Below are 14,464 nucleotides of genomic sequence, written 5' to 3' on the forward strand. Positions count from 1 at the left end.
AAAACAAAATTGACCTTAACTTGAAATCACTAAAGCAAAATCCATATCCACCTCCCAACATTGCTATTCACTATGATCTTATGTAGGTCAATTACATCTAAACTGCAACAGTGGATTTTGAGGATTCCAAAGCTCCTGCCAGGCCCAGGATTCTCTTTTCCTGCCTGGGGACCAGGAAGCCAAAATCTAAGTTACTCCTCTAGCATCAAGTCTGCCTGTGTGCTGCCATGCTTCCTTCTATGATACAATGAAAACCCCAAAGAAAGTTACTGGGGTTCAAGCTGAAAGATCAGAGAAGCAAAACTGTCAACCACTAGAGAGCTCTTACCTCCATGAAATCTTCAGTTTTAAAGGAGAGGGACTTTGTGTCTCATCTTGCCTTATATTTCTCTCTAGTGCTGGTATTAAAGGATATATGTGCAACACCACCACCCGGCCTCTATGGCTAACTAGTGTGACTGTTGTGGCTGACTACTGTGTCTAGCTTTGCAATCTGATCTTCAGGTAAGTTTTATTTATTAAAACACCAATAAAATATAATATTGTTGATGATAAATAACCATACCAGCTCAAGAACAACAGATATAATTTAATACTTGAAAAAGGGAGGAACTTACACTACAAGAATGGAAGGTCCGAAATCCAAAATGGTCCGGTTAGCACCAGTCCGCACATATCTACCCATTTTTCTACCCGTGCTCCAGGCGGTCACACCTAGCCAGATGTGATTGGCTGAGCTTCCCCATCATCATATATATTAAGAAGTAGTCCTTTTTGATTCTGTTTCCTTCCATGCAAAAGAGAACAGTTCGGATTGGTTGATGACTAACTCTGGGGAATGGCTTGCTCATGGGTCTGTACCTCGGTATAATGAAAGATCATGTGTAGTCACAGTGTTCCTGCAATCAGCCACAGGCTTACTTGTTCACACTTAACCTGCATTCCTGATTTTCTAGTTGTGTTTCCTGGATTGGATTTTAAAACAAATGTCATGATGATCATGATAAAGTGAAAGTGAAACCAGAAGACTTCTAAGTCACTCATTTTCAATCCTTATTCATTCAGCGGTAAGTCATGAATCGAAACTTTATAATTTGTGGTTCTAATTTCTGTTTCATTTCAGTACCTTTAGCCGCTTTAACTTTGAATATGATACTTTGAATTATAAGCATGTTTCGAAGTTGAGGGTCCCTAAGTTATGCATTAAGTTTTCTCATGTGCTATGTTACCCATATTGCTTTCTAGACTACGTGCTTGACCTTGAAATGTCAGATAATATTCCCAAACTTTCCTTTCCTTTTTATAGATTTTACCTTTTTACTAATAATATTTATCATAAATTGACATATTGTTCATTACAATTTTGTTTTTTTTTTATCCACAGTGTAATACAAATACGACAAGGAGAGAAACTTTAACACAATGGAATAATTTTTGACCTCAACAAGGTACATTGAATAACTTAATGAATTATTTCTCATACTCTTCATATTTTCATTAATATTTTATTATTTGAAGATATTTAATTCTTAATTGTATTGCAAAGAACAGGTATACATTTTGTTTTACCACCTCATTATGCAGATACAATTCACAGAGGTTATATAATGTGGCCAAGTCCTTTTACCTTATAAATTTCAATAGCAGGAATCAGTCTCTATTTGATATCCAAAGTTTTCTCCATGAAATTTTCTTCTCATTTATTATAAATCCAAAAAGTGAAGTCTTTTTGTGCATGAAATGTGCCCTTGTATGCTAACAGTGTAAACATACAAGTGAAGTATGGTTTCATAATAATAACCACATTAAAGAAGGATAACAAAAAAGTGCTTATGAATTTATTTAGTCCAGTCATTAGTGAAACATAAAATAGGAAGACATATGACTAGACTAAGTTCATTTTGCAAATCTTAACACTGAGATTTATAAGCTATAGTCTGAGAAGATATGGGCAAAAATTAAATCTAAACTGAAGTTAGATTAATTCATAATGAAATTATTTGGATATTTGATACTGAGTGGATAGAACTCATCCTTTAATCTCCTTAAAATAGAGAGCACAGATGGACACATGCTAAGGTTCCATGATAAAAGTTTGCCATATGAAGTAATCATGAGGAAATGATCAGGTTTCAGCCTTTTAAACATACAATGCTATTTATTTCCTGCTGTACAAAGTGCTTGACTATAGTTACAAGGACGTACCCATTGTGCCTGTTTATGCTTTAGGTCTTTGTCTATGTCACCCTTTGATCTTTAAAATTTCAATTTAAATTATATCTATAAAACTATTTTCAGGGAAAAAAAGGTCACTAGAATCTGATGAATCAGAAAACCTAGAAGTACATAACAACAAGCATTATCTGAGGGATACAAGAAAAAATTCCCCACTGCATTGATCTGAGAAATCTCTTCCTAACTTATTTTTCCAGATATGTCAAACTAAATCAAGTCATTTCTCCCTCAGTTATAACAAACTTGTCCCAAATATGCCTTTGAAAAGTTATTTTTTCAAAAAGCATATGTTTTGACTCTAATTTATGATAATTTTTATTTGGGTGACTGAACTATACTAAAAGATTAAATTAGATCAATGGAATGATAAGCTTATCTTTACTACTTTAGGTTTCAACTGCTGTATTTCTTGATGTTATAAAATTCAATAATATCTATGGTAAATCCATCATTTTTAGTTACTATTCTAATAATCCTAACAAAAGTAATTGTTTAAAATCAGTACGAGAATTGATCGTGAATTGACATGTTTAAAACAGACAAATGTAATCATAATATATAACTGATGACTATTTGTGAGAATTTCTGTACTTATAAGACAAAGAACATTGAAGAAACCTTCTATACTGGTGTGGGAAGTCCTTTTGTACATGTTGTTTTTATTGGTTCATGAATAAGAAAGCTGTTTTGGCTTCTGATAGGGCAGAGTAGCACTAGGTTGGGAAAACTGAACTGAATGCTGGGTGAAAGAAGGCGGAGTGAGTGAGATGCCTTGTAGCCACCAGCGGCGACAGACACAAGCTGCCAGCTGGAGCTTTGCTGGTAGACCATGAGCCTCATAGTAAAATTTAACCTAATAGATATGGGTTAATTTAAGATGCAATAGTAAGCAATAACTACACTTAAGTGATTAGACAAGCAGTGATTTAAATAATATAGTTTATGTGTGAATATTTCAGGAGTCTGATTGGCCAAGAAATGAACAAGCAGCCTCCCCCAACACTATACTACCATTATCAATAGTGTATATGCAACATGGGCAAAAGTACTTTTTAAAATAAATGTATTAACTTGAATATGTAACTCAGAAGTAGATTGCTTGACTATCAGTAGGCCTTAGATTGGAGTTACCAGACTGGGAAAAAATAATGTAATGAAAATATGTTCATTTTAAAATGTGTATATGTTCATATGTAGGCACAGGATTATTTCAGATATCAGTATGAGAAACAATAATCTGGCACCTACCAGAATGTCTAAGACCAAAAACACTGTTGACAGCTTATGGTGGAGAGAATTTAGAGTAAGAGGAATACTTGTCTGGTGGAAGTGCAAAATTGTACAGCCACTTTGGAAATCAATATGATGGTTTCTTAGGAAATTGGGTTCAATCTACCTCAAGACCCAGCAATACCACCCTTGAGTATGTACCCAAAGGAATCACATTCATATTACAAAGGGCATATGTTCAACTATGTTCATAGCACCATAATAGCTAGAACCTGGACGTGACCTAGATGCCCTTCAGGTGAGACCTGAAGAATGGATGAAGAAAATGTGGTACATTTACACAGTGGAGTACACTCAGTGGTTAAAAAAAAAAAAAAGAATGACTTCTTGAAATTTTCAGGCAAATGATGGAACTAGATAAAACCATCCTGAGTGAGGTAACCCAGACCCAGAAAGATGAACATGGTATGTTCTCAATCATAAGTAAGATATTAGACTTAAAACAAAGGATAACCAGGCTACAATTCACAGTATCAGAAAAGCTAGGTAAAAAGGAATATCCTAAGAGGGACATGCAAGGAGGGTCAAAGGAAGAGGGAATAGTTAAGATATTCAGAGTAAACTGGGAAGGGGATGTAGGGAGGGGAATGGGCATGAGACCCTGAAGCATCAAGATGGCCAGGTTGAGGGAGGGCATGAAAGGGAGAACAATGAAAGAGATTTTGTGATAGAGAGAACAAGCTTTGTGTTAAGAAGATACTACATGCTAGGAAAACTAGGAATATACAAGGATGGCCCGAGCTAAGACTGCTAGCAATAATGGAAAGTGTGTCTGAACTGGCCTTCCCCTATAATCAGATTAGTGACAACCCTAACTCCCATCATAGACTCTACATCCAGTAACAGAAGGAAGAAGATGTAGTTATTCACTGTCAAGCACTGGGCTTTGTAACCAGAGGCTGCTCATACATTTCCTGGCTACCTGGCCTCGAATAATCACATAAAAGCCATATTAATTACAATACTGTTTGGCCAATAGTTCATGCATATTTCTAGCTAGATCTTATACCGTAAATTAGCCCATTTCTATTAATCTGCATATGGCCATGAGGTTGTGGCTTATTGAATAAAGTTTTGGGCATCTTTCTCTTTCATAGGCTACATGGTGTCTCCCTTACTATGCCCACACTCTCTCCCTATCTCTGTTCAGATTTACTACTTGGATTTGTTGTGCTAATCAATTGGCCAAAACAGCTTCTTTATTAACCAATTGTAATAAAACACATTCACAGCATACAGACGCGAAACTCACATCAGGGCTTAGCTCCTGGAGTTCAGTTGAAGAATGGGAGGACAGATCATATGAGCAAGGGGGCTCAAGTTAATGACGGGGAAAACCACAGAGACAGTCAACCCGAGCTAGAGGCAACTCATGGACTCTGGACTGACCTCTGTGGAAACCTGCATGGGAACAACTAGGTCCTATGAATGTGGGTGATCTTTACATGGCTTGATCTATTTGGGATTCATTATCCTAGTGCATGAAATGGAGTTTTGGAGTACATTATCAAAAATAGGATACATTGCCAAGCTTGATTCAGGGGGAGGACCTTGGTTCTGTCTCAACTTGGTATCCCAGAATTTCGTGACTCTCAAAGAGATGACTATTCCCTCTGAGGAGTGGGTTGGAGTGGGATGGTGGGGAAAAGTGTGGAGACAGGAAAAGGGGAAGGAGAAGAAACTGGGGTTGGGATGTAAATTTTTTTTAAAATAAATAAAATAGTATCTTATGACCTCACAAATAAAAAATATTCAGTGTTATTTAAAAACAAATAAAACAATCCATTCATCAATTTTTCTCTTTCCTTACATTCAAGAACATGTTTTCATAATAACATTTTTAGAAGCCCCCAAGGAAGCATCAGTGTTCTATCACATGCCACTCTGAGTTGTATCATACCACACTAGCAGTAATATAAAGTTACTAGACGAAACAGAAATTGAACCTGAAATTTTGACAGGGTAAATATAGGGCTGTCATCTTAAATGTGTAACACTAAGGGTTTAGCAAAGTTCTCAGGCTGTGGAACCACATTCAGCCACAAACACAGCCAATGTCTCATAACACTAACAGATGGGAGGTCTATTGATTTTTGGTTAACAACACTGCTGAAAGCCTGTAGTATTTCATTCCCAGCTAGGATTAATACAATCTCTGATTGTGCTTAGTACTTTCTTTGGTCAGAAATAGAAATAATTCTCTTCAATAATTGTAAGGTGATAGAAATAAGCTTGCACATACCAGCATTCTAAAAGGGAGAGATGATTGTGACATGGTGTACAATAGGATGTTCACAATTAATGCTGCACTAGAGACCATATTTGGCAAAACTTAAAGTGTTTTTAAGCCTGCATGATTATTCTGTTATTTGTCTACCTTCTGTTTGATTTACTTATTCATCCACTTTGCTATCAAAGAATGCTTTGCTATTTGATAATCATATTTTATATGGGTCTATCTTATTGCTTGTTCATAAAGTCTTTGAGCAAATAGGTTCTGAAACATTAGCCTATTGCTTATTATTAGTTAATGTGTATGTTGAATGAACTGTCAAAATAATGTGCTAATATATGCTGTCAGATTGACAGGATTTAGTTGAGTGTACCAACTCAGGAGACCTAAATGTGTAGCACCATTTTCACTGACCTGAACACAGAATCAAAAGATAGAAAGGAAGAAGCCTATTTTGTAGGGAGGTGAGAAGGGAGAGAAAATCACAGTTGAGAATTCCTATATCACCGTTACTCCTTCCCATGATGAATTGTATCCCTGCAAGCTACTAGACAAAAAAAGGTGCTTCCTTGATTAAATTAACTTAACTAGATATTTTGTCACAGAACTATAGAGTAATAACTACTTGGGAGCACAAGTTGCAGGTGTTAGCTGTACATGTATTTTTCCCTTTGAAATTGGAATCTATTTACTACCATAGGAACCAGATTTGTATTATGAAAGTTGAGATTTGCAAAACAGTATAATGAATGTGGTAGAACATAGTATCACATACTGGAAAAAACTTGCATATTCACGTACAGATGGTTTTCTTCATGGTAGGCTACTAGAGAGAATGCTTGAAATAGTCACTGGCATTTTCTTATAAAAGGAAGATGTTGAGCTTGTTCTCTCCTGTGGATAACTTAGTGATTGCCTGTGCTGCAAACTATGCTGATGGTCTTTTGTCATGCCCAAGCATCTGTAGGTACTCATGTTATCATTAGTGGACGCGATGCACAAGCGATTGTGTTATTATAATAAGATGGATACCATTAATTAGTTACTTTTAATACAATGTAATAAAATTTAAAGCTCATGGTGGTGTTGCATATGAAATAAGTCATTTATCTTCCATTATCAGTGATATAAGTTGATTTTGTTTGATGGTAAAATAAAGAAAATAAGAGAGCTGATTATATGTGTGTAAAATATATTTGTAATGTATATGCATATATGTTTATATTCATACATATGAGATACAGAAAAAGAAAGAAAAAAAGAGAGTATATAATCTCCATGATAAGTTAATATATGTACACAGATTTGAAGGAGGGGAGAGTTATCATCTCCTGAGAGAATAAAAATTTAACCTGGCTTTTGACATAATATTTCACATGTCAATAATATTATTTACTACAGTAAGAAATTATTTTGAAAAAAAATATTAAAAGGAAAAAAGTCCCTACATTTCTATCTCCCTGGAATTTCAATGAACAGTGAATGATGATAAATGAGGAAAAGTGTATGTTTTATCATCAGTAGAAGTTGGAATATTTATGTCAGCAATAGTTGAACTATGAAGGTCCAGCTTCCAATCTACTTTATAGACACATTACGACTATAAGTATATATCAGAATAGTATCAAATACAGAAAACAGTTGAGACTGCAGAATCAGAGGCAAGCTTGATGCTGAGAAATGGCACAGTGAAATGGGAAAAATGTTCCTTTTTTTTCTGTGATTACTTTACTTCTTACTCAGTACTGCTCAGCTCAGCTCATGGATGTTTCCTCAGGAAGAGAAAGAATGGAATGCATGTCTAATTCCAGCTTTTGGGAGGACTGCCAATGCATTGGTGTTTATCTCCATTCAGACAGAGTGCCAAGAAAATCCAAATTTTCTGTATGGCAAGGGTATGTTAAAACAAGTGGATCAAGGACAGGTGAGCCTGCCATAGACAGGTGAGGAAGGCTCAATTTCACCAAGGCTAACTTAAAATCACTATCACAAGAGTAAGGAAAATAATAGAGAGTTAATCCAACAGTTTAACTTTTGGAGTGCTTCCCAGAGATGTGATCTCTGTCTCACCTGATTTAGAATCTGACCAGTATCTGATACACTTTGGAAGTCTGAGTTCTCCGGAGAACAGATATAACAAAAAAAAAATGCTAACTTACTACTGTCATACTAGAAAAACTCAGCCCTCACAAAAAGACACCTTAGTGATCAAGAGATGATGGTCTCAAAAAGATAAATCTGGGAAGCTTTTCTTTTTTTTTCCTTTAACTTACTTATTTTATTCATACCTTCTGGGGGTTTAATTCATTACCTTATGCATGCTAGGCAAGCCCTTTACTACTGAGCTACGATGCACCCTAAACCAAGATTCCAACTTCAGTCATTTATTCATGCCAGTGGTACCCTGGGTAAGACTGATGAGGAAATGGAACTGCAGCTACCTTTTGTTTTGTTTTCAAAGAATTTATTTATTTTTATTTATATTACTTAATTAAAAATTTCCACCTCTTCCCCTCCTCCCATTTCCCTCCTGCTCCCCCCATTCCCTTTCCCCTCCCTCTCCAGTCCAAAGAGCAGTCAGGGTTCCCTGCCCTGTGGTGAGTCCAAGGTCCTCCCCCCTCTATCCAGGACTAGGAAGGTGAGCATCCAAATAGACTAGGTTCCCACAAAGCTAGTACATGCAGTAGGATCAAAACCCAGTGCCATTGTCCTTGGCTTCTCAGTCAGCCCTCCTTGTCAGCCACGTTCAGGGAGTCTGGTTTCATCACATGCTCCATCATCCAGCTGGCCTTGGTGAGCTCCCATTAGATCAGCCCCACCATATCCGTAGGTGGGTGCACCCCTCAGGGTGGGGGTGGGGATGGGGTGGGGTAAGGGGAAGTGGGTAGAAAAAAGTGAGAAGGGGAGGATGGAGAGAGCTTGGGGAAATGGGATTGTTGGGATGGAGGCAGCGTGGATATGGGGGTAGGGAAGTATATATCTTAATTAAGGGAACCATTTTAGGGTCGGTGAGAGACTTGACTCTAGAGGAGTTCCCAGGTATCCATGGAGATGTCCCCAGCTAGATCCTTGGGCAGCGGAGGAGAGGGAACCTGAAATGGCCCTATCCTATAGCCATACTGATGAATATCTTGAATATCACCATAGAAACTTCATCTGGTGATGGATCGAGATAGAGACAGAGACCCACATTGGAACACTGGACTGGGCTGCTAAGGTCCAAATGAGGAGCAGAAGGAGGGAGAACATGAGAAAGGAAGTTGGGAAGCTTTTCTAGGTGAGAAATACCCACAAGCATAGAGAACTTCATCCTTCTCTGAGGGTTTCAGAACTTCCCAAAATCTTTATCCAGTGCATTAAGAAAAACTTTGCTATAATGAAATCCATACAATACTGACTGGGAGAGGTGGTTTATAGTTTTGTTTTATTATGCTTCCTGAAGTAGAATTTTTTTTTATTTGCTACAGGTTCTCACTGTATAGCCCAGGTTGGCCTTGATATTTCTACATCAGATTCTTATGTTGTAGGATTGTAGGTATGTATGTATCTTAGTGAGATAACTGTAAGTTAAAATGTAAGTTCACATGGTGAATAATAAAGGAAGAGAATAGCATATAATCAACAAAACAAAATGTATTATTTTAAACCAACTTCCCTGGAGAAGACCTGTGAAATACTTAACAGAAATAAAAATTAGATTGATTAAACTCAATGATCTAAGCAATAATACAAATCCACATCTAAATGATTTCACAATCTATGAAAACACCACCTACATTGTAACAATCTTGTGTAAATGATATCAGAAAATAGTAACATGATGGGAGTGGCAGAAAGGAGAGGAATGTCACCTTGGTTTTCTTATGCTTCTGTAAAAAAAAAAAAAAAAAAAGTGCCGTAGACTGGATATCTTATATGTATCAGAAACTCAATGCATACAATGCAGAGGACTAGTCTACTCTCTCCTGAATTTCTTCCTCGTATTTATGTAGTCACAAAAAAAAAAAAAAGAGATAGGAAGCTCTCTCCACTTTCTATTAGAAGAAAAATAACCTTAAAGGGAAAGTTTTGAACTTCAAAAATTATTACACCTAATCCTTAGTTCCTACTATCATCAGCTTGCAAGCTACAAAAATCACATATGACTTTTAGAAAAGCATATGCATTCATGGCACAATGAAAATACAACGAACCAAACAGAAGCACTGAGTTGTAGAGTACAATGACTAAATTTCCCTAGAAGAGAACCAATCATGTGGACGTATTATTGATATAAAGGACAGATTTTAATAATATTATTCACAGAGTTCAAAACAAACAAAATCTGAGGATAATGAATAAGTTTAAGGGCCTTATGGGACACCATCAAGCTGGCCAATGACAGGGATTATAGTGAATAAAAAGTAGAATAGTCATAAAACTACTCTGAAGAAAAGAAAATAACTATATCTTCAAAACTAAGTAAGAAATGGACATTAAAAATTAGAACCTACTCAAAAGAACATATACAAAGCATTTTATAATCAAATATTAAAGTTCAGAATAAAAGAATCTTGAAAGTCATAAAACAAAAGGATAGCATGTTTGGGGGAGTCTATAAAGGATGCTACTCATATTTAAAGCACAAACCTTAAGAGCCAGAGGTAACTGTAATCATAAACTATAATCATAAACAGAAACACTGAATTAAAAGACTAAAGACTGCCAAAAAATAAACCATTTTGAAAGCTGTTCTAAACAATGTAAGGAAATAATGACTTGCTGTTATAAACAAATCTTAAGCCATTCATTTCTAATAGCTTTGATTTACCTCATATGCTAAAGGGAGTCTTGCAAGTTCAAATGAAAAAGCGCTGAAGAAAAGATCATTAAAACAAATAAAATCAGAAAAACAATCTAGTAACAATAAACATATAAAACAAAATACTTCCAAACTATAATGATGAAATGAAGTCATCTTTACTTCTTTTAACAGAATTTAAAGAACAACATACAATTAAGCAAATTACAAGATTATATTGTTGAACATATTAAAATATATTTTGATATTATTAATACAAAGTAGTGAAGGGTGTAAAATGTTAGAGTTACATAGTATTCAAGCTATGTTATGTTACACAAGTATATTTTAATATTGTATATATAAGTCCCATAATACAAATAAAGTAAGTATTTATAGAAATACCTATAAGAATATAAAAATAGAATAAAAGAAGATCACTACATATCATCTGAATGTACCCAGAGAAGAAAAGAGAAACAAAAATTTTATATGCCACTGAAAACTCACTGAAATGTCAACAGTTAACTCTTTGTTAAGAGTAAATAAGTGCAAATACATTATATTTCTAATAAATGTACAAAGAGTGTGTAAACTGAAAAAAGGAAATAAACAAAGTCCTTACTTATGCTGCATATAATAGCCTATTTAAAACAAAAAAATAGACATAAAAAGTAAATGAGTGAAAAGATATTCCTTTAAAATGGTAGTTAAAGAAGAACAATAGTTATGGGAGAAAAAAACGTCTAAATAAAAGATTTCAAAAGAAAAAAGACAGTGGTGTAATGATATGTCAAAACACCAGAATAAATCAATAATGATGCATACAAAAGCAATAATAGTTTACTGAATATTTGTCCTTTATATCAACAGAATTAAAAGAAATATAGAAAACAATCTTGGACATTAAAGTGCCATTACTTTGACTGCGGACAGTATGTTCTCCTAATAGGACAAGCAACACATAACAGAGAGTGACTGCCAAAGATTGTGAAGACAAGGTTGGAGGGCTCGTCAAAATATCTTGCTTGACAGAAAAGTCTGCCAAATATTTTAGGACGGTAGGTCAAAGATGGGTTGCAGAGACACTCTGGATGACTGTTCAAGAAGACCTCTGTTTCTGTCATTTCTCACATTTTTTTGGAAGTTGATGCTTGCATGTCCTGCTTGCTCAAATATTATTATTTTCTTCTTGGGTCTCTGAAGTCGTTGAAGATTAGACAGTTATAGCTTTAGTTTACTCAGAAAAGAAACTCACAAAAGAGATGTAAAGTATAAAAGATTGAGAGACATTAAAAGATAATTTGATAATGCAAGTTATAATTGAAAATAAATTAGGTACAACCTTTTGGACTAAGCAAGATAGGATAGATATGAAGTATTTTCTCTGTATTTGTCAAATGCAAAGAGACTAGACATTATTGATGTATGTATTGCTTGTATATATTACACCTAGATATTATACTTATTTTATATATTTTTCTTATATTAGTTATAGCCTTTTTATTTTAGACAAAAAGGGGAAGTATAGTGGTATATTATTTGTGCTTCAATAAATAAAACTTACATTAAGATCAGAGTACAGGCCAGGCAGAGTTGGTATACACCTTTAATCTCAGCAGCCACAGTAGTTAGCCATACAAATCAGGTAGTTGTGGCACACACCTTTAATCCTAGCAGTCACACTAGTTAGATTTTGGAAACCCCCCCCAAAAAAATGTGAGCCTATTTTGACTTTGACCATATGTCAGAAAGTTGGAACTTACCTCTATTTCTTCAAGGTTATTGTCTGTTTCTACCTCAAACAAAGGTCCCAGCTAGATTTAGATCACAGAAGTTGGCTCTCTCAAGGTTATTGTCAACAAGTGTTGACAATAATATTAGATCTTGGATTTCAGGAATAGAGAAATAGATATGTTTCTACTCCAAACAAAAGTCTCAGGATCCAACTAAATTCATTTACTTGTATCATGTTAATGCACTTTTTTTTATCATACTCCTACCTCTTGGAAGTCTGGGTATTTTAAGCAATTGGGGATTAATTTAAACAAGGGTGATTTAAGTATTCACAGGAACTCCTTCCTGGCACTATTCTGTATTTCTGTCTTATTATTTTTACATGTGTCTTCATATTCTTTATTTATGTTTCTAATCACTGTGGCAAGTAGTATTTTTGTTGATGCTGGTCCCTGACATTAGTCACGGAGGACACAGGCAGTGGTGGTGGTGTATGTCTTTAATCCTAGCACTAGTGGGGAATATAAGACAGGAGGAGACAGGTCTCATTCTCAGTCTGAAGATTTGTGGAGAAAGGAGTGCCCATTTTGGTCTCAGGAAGAGCTAATGGCTGACTTTTGCATTTCTGATCTTCAGCTTGAACCCCTGTATCTGTCTCTGGGGTTTTATTATTCTTGCTGAAATATATTCTACATTATGTTTGTGGGTTTTTGTTTATTTTATTCAATATCTTTTTCTAAGTTCTTTAAGAATTTTGATAATTATTACAATTTTATAACCTTCACCTTCCATCTTTCCCCAGATTCACCCACTTTCTTTACACATTCAGATTTGGTAGTATTATTTTCTAACCCATTAGTGTAGTAAGGAGGCCTCTTTTTGGTTCCCAGCCACCTGGCTAGCTTATACCCGAAATAATCACACAGAAGCTATATTAATTAAATAGCTGCTTGGCTCATTAGCTCTAGTGTTTTATTGACTAACTTTAACATATTAATTTAAACCATTTCTATTAATCTGTGTATTGCCACATAGCTGTGGCTTACCAGCTAAAGTTTTGGCATGTCTGGCTCAGACTATGGCCCTATGGCATCTCCCTGACTCTGCCCTTCTTTCTCCCAGAATTCCATTTAGTTTTCATTGCCTACCTAAGTTCTGCCTTGCTATAGGTCCAAAGTAGTTTCTTTATTCATCAATGGTAATCACAGCACACAGAGAGGACTCCCATAACAGAACAGTTTTATTTTTTTTCTTCTCATATACTTTTGAATATATGGCTTTCCACCAGATCATGGTGGTCATACCAAAGGTCACAACCATAGAGGCAGCTGACTTTCCCTTTCTAAGAAACTATTTTTTTCAAAAGATTATCAGTTTATCTTCCCTCTCCATGTCTTCCACAACTCTCCATTGTGGGATATTGTTTGGTTTGAGCTTTTGCAGGTCTCTTACATTATGTTACAGTCACTGGGAGCTCAGATGTGTAGCTGCCTTTTCTTGTCCATAAGACAGTGTTCCCTTGTATTCATCCATCACCTCTGGATTACTCAACTATTTCCTTTCCTCCTCCATAATGATCCCTAGCCTTGGGAGTATGGGTTGTGGCATAGATGACCCATCTAGAACTCAGAGTCTTATTCTCCTCATCCTGACCTGTTACAGTTCTAGGTTTTATTGTATCTACTGCAAAAGAAAGCTTTTCTGATGCATTTGAAAGATGAACTAATCTGAAAGCATAATGACGTCATCAGGAGTGAGTTTAATACTATGTAATTTAGTAGAATGAAATTAGTTTGAAATTACTAGGACCTAAGTTTCATGCAGCAAATTGTTAGTCAGGATAACGGTTCCAAATATGTTTTTCATCTTGTGGCTCTGGCCTTAAATATGATAAAACAGTAGTGTTTATTTCAATGACATTCATAGTTCTTTTATATGAGCAGATATTTCCTACCGGTTCAGTTGATACTGTAGATTGCAGTGTTTCCAACTGGCAAGATTGAAGAATACTTTTATACTATATATTTTTTTTAAATATAATTTTTTATTGAAAAAAAAAAGATTTCCGCCTCCTCCCCGCCTCCCATTTCCCTCCCTGTCTCCCTTTTCCCCCCTCCTCCCTCTCCTCTCCCCCTCCCCCCACTCCTCTACCCCTCCCTCCCCTGCCTGCGGGGCCGTCAGGGTTCCCT

At 35.7% G+C, this 14,464-nt stretch overlaps 1 long non-coding RNA gene across 2 annotated transcripts in view; it reads left to right on the forward strand.

The window, feature by feature from the left end:
- The window catches only part of LOC126505717 (uncharacterized), a 101,393-nt gene that overhangs the window by 22,788 nt on the left and 64,141 nt on the right, over positions 1–14,464 (forward strand). For both annotated transcript variants that reach the window (XR_007592968.1, XR_007592969.1), the window contains exons 2-3: positions 957–1,067; positions 1,385–1,448. This is a non-coding gene — a long non-coding RNA (uncharacterized lncRNA). The remainder of the gene's footprint in view (positions 1–956; positions 1,068–1,384; positions 1,449–14,464) is intronic.

Source organism: Alexandromys fortis, unplaced genomic scaffold (assembly GCF_014885135.2).
Source record: "Alexandromys fortis isolate MF-2015 unplaced genomic scaffold, M_Fortis_MF-2015_v1.1 scaffold_4, whole genome shotgun sequence".
In the NCBI taxonomy this organism is placed as follows: domain Eukaryota; kingdom Metazoa; phylum Chordata; class Mammalia; order Rodentia; family Cricetidae; genus Alexandromys; species Alexandromys fortis.